The sequence below is a fragment of the Marmota monax genome, unplaced genomic scaffold (genome assembly GCF_021218885.2).
Source record: "Marmota monax isolate L192 unplaced genomic scaffold, Marmota_monax_Labrador192_F-V1.1 WCK01_AAM20220418_F8-fsc00004, whole genome shotgun sequence".
Classification (NCBI taxonomy): domain Eukaryota; kingdom Metazoa; phylum Chordata; class Mammalia; order Rodentia; family Sciuridae; genus Marmota; species Marmota monax.
Genome location: NW_026692881.1, coordinates 10536803 through 10543389, shown reverse-complemented (window position 1 = coordinate 10543389; position 6587 = coordinate 10536803). Strand labels below are relative to the sequence as shown.

At 39.1% G+C, this 6587-nt stretch overlaps 1 pseudogene; it reads right to left on the bottom strand.

The window, feature by feature from the left end:
* Positions 1 to 5731: 5731 nt before the first annotated feature.
* On the bottom strand, positions 5732 to 6254 carry LOC124096567 (large ribosomal subunit protein eL21-like; annotated as a pseudogene).
* Positions 6255 to 6587: the final 333 nt, after the last annotated feature.

The following is a 6587-nucleotide window of genomic DNA, read 5'->3' as shown; positions in this document are numbered from 1 at the left end:
GAGAGTGAGAAACAATAGAGGCAAGGTTCCCGACCTCAGGGAAGGGGAGAAGTATGCTGGAGGATGAAAAAAATGCTGGCATTATCTAGCAAAATTGCTGTTCCAGAGGGTGTGGGTCTGTCTTAGCTCTAGGCTTTTTGTCCTCTCCCAGTTTGAAGGATTGGCCTGGGAGTCCACATGCTGGGTCTGGGCTGGTGCAATACTCTGGATGATTCCCCTCTCTCTCCCAGCCTCCATTTCCTGAGTCACAGGGCTGCATCCCCAGCAATCATTGAGGGCTGGAGGTGCACCCTGCAGGCCTTGGCAGCTCCTTTTCCCTGTACCTGGGACTTTCTCCAGTTCTCCCTTGTTTTCTTACCCTTTGGTCTGTTCCCACACTGCAAAAGGTAACTCCTGTATACATAAATGATTTCTGACACCCCAGGGAACCTCTGTCCTCCTCTGAGAACTTTTTGTTTACAGATTCTCTGAGAGGGAGCATGCCTGAGCTTTTGACTTGGCCCCAGATGATTCTACATAATCCACTGTAACCTCGGATTTGTTGTGATTTGAGATTTGGATTCCACTCAGCTCTTGTTTTAATAACTACCATTTATGAAACACTCAAAATATGCCACGCACTATTAAGTATGTTGACTCTTTTAATCCTCCTGTGAACTTTACCAGGCAGTTGAGCATAATTGTTAAAAGCAGGACTCTGGAGTCAACTGCTCTGGGTTCCCATCTTGGGTGCTCCACTTATCAACTATGTGACTTCAGAAAAGAGATGGCCTCCCTTTTACTGAGCCTCTATTTTCGTGTCTATAAAATGAAGTAGCAGTAGTATCTAGCTGCTGCCAAGATGAAATGGGACAATACATACAGAGCACTAGATAGCAAGTACTCTTTAACAAAAAAAAGTATGCATTATATTGTGTGCATGCATGAATATGTAACAACAAATATCATCATTATGTACAACTGTAATGCACAATAAAAAATGTAGAAGAAATAAATCAAAGGAAAGCAAAACAAAACATCATGGGATATAGCAAAAACAAACAAAACAAATGTGTGAATTTTATTGTCCCCATTTTACAGATAGAAAAGTGAAGCTCAGAGATGTTAAGCAACTTGCCCAAAGTCACATTGATAGGGAAGGGAGGAGGTAGGATTAGCACCCAGGACTGTCAGTCCCCTAAGTGGGTAGCCTAGGTAACTGTTCATCCAGAGCGTCTGATTGCTGGTTTCTGAGAGCACCTTTTTAGAACATAGTTTCTTTCACCTGATATTTTGGCTTGAACCCTGAGATCTACGCACTGTCAACATCAACATTCTGTGACAACTTTCTGTGCGACAGTGATGCTGTATGCTTTGCACCAGACTTATGGTGTCCTGTGCCTCTAAAATCTGAACCTTCTTGGAGTAAAATGCTATGAAAAAAAGCAGAAAAATAAACTTTTAAAATGATGTTAACAGAAGCCACGATTCCTGCAGATGTGCATTTACCAGCAAATCTTTGAGTCATTAGCCTACCAATCAGCTGTCTCCCACACCTCCTGAAATCTCTGACTTCTTTCACTCTCCTTATTGGTTCATAAGTGTAGTTTCAACTACGTGCTTAATGCCAACTCATAGTTCTCATGCAGAAATTATTCTTTGATGCTTCTGCATATAGTGTCATGTTCATAATTATTTTTGTAAAAATTTAAATGGGAATAGAATAATCATACAAAAAATATGGAAGTCATAAATGTATAACTCAATGAATTGTCAGTTACCCATGGAGCATACCCAAGTAAATTACACCCAGATCAAGAAAGAGAATGTGCTCAGTTCCCTAAAAATCCCTTTTGTGCCTCCTTTCCATCACTATACCCTCCAAACTTAAGTGCCATCTGGATTTCTACAACTATAGAATTAGTTTTTAAACTTCATGTGATTGGAATTATACGGTATGCATTCGTTAGGCTTTGAATGTGCCCCAAAGTTCATGGTGGAAACTTAATCCTCAGTGCAACAGTGTTGAGAAGTGGAATCTTTAAGAAATGATCAGGTCATAAGGGCTCTGCATTCTTGAATGGATTCATGCCATTAGTATGGGAATGAGTGAGTTGTCCCGAGAACAGATTCCTGATGAATTTGACCCCCTTCCCTTTCTAGCACATGTTCCCTCTTGTTCTTCTGCCTTCTGCCATGAGGATGACCCAGCAAGAAGGTGCTTGCCAGAATGTCAGCACCTTGACCTTGGGCTTCCCACCTTCTAGAATTGTGAGACATAAATCTCTGCTCTTCGTTACCCAATCTCCAGAATTCTGTTTTAGCAGCACAAAATAGATGAAGACAGCATTCTTTTTTTCCCCCCATGTGGTTCCTCTAATACCATATTTGTGAGAGTCACCTATGTTACTATGTACGACTTTTGTTGATTCATTTTTTTTACCATATAAGAGTATAGTGTATATCATACCTCATTACAATGTTGACTATCATGAGAGACACTACTACATTTAGAACTACACGTCTGTTGCCTATCTAATATATTTCTCTCACAAAAACTTGGAGACTATTTGACCTGAGTTCCAAAAAGTGTTATGCCATTCTCTCCATATAGTGAACTCCAAAACTCACGTTTATATTTGTTCACAAATGTATATCAACTGTGTACTAAGTAACCAGGTACCAGGGTGGACATCAGACTGGAGGCCCTTGAGGATTTAACAGCCTAGTGAGAAGGGGCAGAAACATCAGCAGATAAACACAGAATGCTGTGGTAATGTTAGAGAAAGCCAAACCTAGGACTGTTAAAATTACTTTAAATGATGTAATTTTTAAACATCCAGTCAAAGTTTAAAACATTCGGTTTTCACTCAGCTCGTATTAGGGAGCCAACCTTCTGGAATTCCCACAGGCGCCTTTATAGATCATTTAGAAGGCTTTAGGAAGATTAAAGAGAGTCACTCTGTTCAAAGGGTCTCAGTGTTCAGTCAATTGAGAAGATCCCATTATGCATCAAAGAAATGCCAGGCTTTCCTCCCCACAGGCTTCCCTACCTTTGTGTTCCCCTTAAATGTCCTCAGTCCTTTTCATTTCTTACTTACATCCTCTCTCAACCAGCCCATCCATTCTCTGGGCTTTAACTATCATTTGTATCTATCCATGACCCCCATATCTTTAATTCCATTTTGATATTTTCTCTGAGTTCATATTTAAGAACCGGAGGACTGGGGATATAGCTCGGTTGGTAGAATGCTTGCCTCACATGCATAAGGCCCTGGGTTCAATCCCAGAACCACAAAAAAAAAAAAAAAAAAAGAATAAGAAAAAAGAAAGAAAGAAAAAGAAACTGATATGTGGGGCACGGTGGTACATACCTAAAATCCCAGTGATTTGGAGGCTGAGGCAGGAGGAGCACAAGTTTGAGGTCAGCCTCAGCAACTTAACAAGACCCTGTCTCAAAATAAAAAACAAAAGGGCTAGGGATGTAGCTCAGTGGTAGGGTGCCCCTGAGTTTAATCCCTCGTACCAAAACAAAACAAAAACCAAAACCCTGATATTTAACTACCTATCAGGGCACATGGATCCCTGGTTGAACTGACTGCTGTCTTCACAATCCTCCCCTTCATCTCTCTCCTATCCCAGTGGAAGACCTACCAATCACTCAGACTGGGAGCCTTTTTAGATCCTTTCTCTACCGTCTCCCTCCAAATCTAATAATCTATAATCTAATAATCATATCATTCAATCAGACATGTTAATTCTACTTTATAACTACATCTTGACTCTGACCACTCTCTTTAATTTCATGGCCACTATGCTGATTTAGACTCCTTCCATCTTCCTCTGGATTATTTCCACTGCCTTCTTACAGATTGTTTGATTTCAGTCTAATTTCTCATACTGATCTGTCTTCTGAACCATGATTTAGAATGTGGATCTGATTATGTTGTTTCTTCACTTCGGTATCATCAATGATTCTCCTTTACCTATAATAGTACTTCCCAAAAGGTGTTCCCTAAATATGCTGCGGTAGACTCGGATGTGCTAAGGGTGGCCAAGGTTGGCCAGATGTGTTATACCCCAGTGTACCACATATGTTTCCATTTTCCTCATGCAGCATGAATGGAAAGATTAGAAAGGACTGGCTACAAGATTTGGTACAGACTCCAGACCTTCGCCAGCTTCTCTATCTCATCTCCAGCACTCATCATTTCCTAACTTATGATCTTCTGGTTGCCATTTCTTGTTGCCTGCAAAGCTACTGCTTGCCCAGGTTGACAGAAGAGCACAGTGGGCAAGCTCTGCTATCAGCCTGAAATGAACTTCTCCTTTTTCCATCTGGCAAACTTCTACACGTCTTTTAAATTTTGATTCATGCTTTGCCTTCTTGAGTAGCCTTCTCTGAGTTTCCAGGGAGGAATTGGCCATTCCAGCCTTTGTGCTTCCACTGTAACTCATAATCTATCTATTATGTGCTCTTCACCATTACTCATAATCAGTTATGTGCTCCCATGGGAACTTGTAATCTACTGCTATTATGTGCTTCCATTGTAACTCAAAATCCTCCGTTACGCAATTCCACTGTAACTCATAATCTACCTCTATTATGCACTTTCACTGTAACATATAATCTACCTTAATTATGGCACTGTCATGCCAAAGAGCACCTTTTGGTTTACATATATATTTCCTTTGCTAGTTTGTAACTTGTTTGAGGCTTTCCATCTGTTTTCCCAGTGCCTGGCACAAAAGAGACTTAAGAAAAGATTAGGTAAACCAAATAAAATATGATAATTTATAATGAGGATGGGGCAGGTTATGCTGTTGTGACAAGTGACTACACAATAGAAGTTTGTTTCTCAGTCAGCCTTTTGTCAATCAGGTTGATGGATGCATATCAGCTCATAGAAGTGTATCAACTCATGCTTCTATGGTCACTCCAGAGAATTATGCTTGCTTCTGTGTGTGTGTGTGTGTGTGTGTGTGTGTGTGTCTGTATATGTGTGTTCACTTTTGAAACTTGTATAGTATATATAACATAAATTTTAGTATTTTACCAAAGCGTTCAACTCAGTGGAGTTAATTATATTCACAATGATGTGAAGCCATCACTACTATCTAGATCCAGAAATTTTTCACAACTGCAAATGAAAATCCTATCCTCATTAAGCAGTCACTTCCCAGACCCACTTTTCTCAGCTCTTGGCAACCATTAATCTGCTTTCTACCTCAATGATATCTGACTATTCCGGACAGTTCATAACAATAGAATCATAAGATATGTGATCTTTTATGTCTAATTTCTTTCACTTATAATATTTTCAAATGTCATCTCTGTTGAGATATATATATATATATATATATATATATATATATATATATATATATATATATATTCAGTACTTCACCATGTTTCATTCTTGTTTATGGCTGAATAATATTTCTAATATTTTGTTCCTCTATTCATCAGTTGATGAATATTCCCCCCCCCATACCATCTTTGGCTAATGTGAACTGAGCTGCTCTGAATATTTGTGTGCAAGTTTTGTTATAGGAATATAATTGTTGGGTCATATGGTAATTCTTTTTTATTTTTTATTTTTTTGTACCAGGGATTGAATCCAGGGTCACTGACCACTGAGCAACATCCTTTTTAATTTCTTATTTTGAGATAGGGTCTCACTAAGTTGCTGAGGCTGGCTTTGAACTTGTAATCCTCCTGCCTCTGGCTCTTTTTTTTTTAATTAAAAAATCATTTTTATAGTCCATGGGCCTTTAATTTTTTTTTTACATTTATTATGCCATGAATTCATAGGGAATAGGTTCCAGCGATTCAGGCTCCTTTCCATTTGTTCTCACAAAATGTGCTTCTCTGGGTGGGGCAGGCTGGCACTTCAGCTGAACCCAGGTACCTTTCTCTTTGACTTCCTTCTTTTTCTGATCATTTTCCTTCACATATTTCAGGAAGCTGTCTTGGCTCTTAAGAGTGCTTAATATGCTCAATACGCACATTAATTCTCTTGGCAAGAATCTTGCCCTTGCTTATTCTAACAATGTCAACAACATGCTGGGTATCATTGTAGACTCCCAGTTTTGCCATGATAACATTTGTGGAGCATTCCTTTTTGAACAATACCCAGTCCCTTGATGTCTACAACATCACCCTTCTTATAGATTCTCATATATGTGGCCAAAGGAACAACTCCATGTTTTCTAAAAGGCCTAGACAATATATATCGGGTTCCTCTCCTCTTTCCCTTTGTGTTCTTCATTTTGGAAAATTACTGGAAGATGGCGGATCTGGCTAAAAAGCCTCCCTCTGGCTCTTGAATTGCTGGTGTGTACCACCACACTAGGCATCACAAGGTAATTTTATGTTTAATCTATTGTACAACCACCAAAGTGTTTTCAGCAGTGGTTACACCATTTTATGTTTCCTCTAGCAATATATGAAGATTTCAATTTCTACATGTTTTCATCACCAATTATTATTTACCATTTTTTAAAGAAAGTATTATTATTACCATTGTGGCCAATACATGCTGTTGATAGATTCACATCACTACTCATGTTTTATTGGACAAGACAAATTATATGATCACATGTAC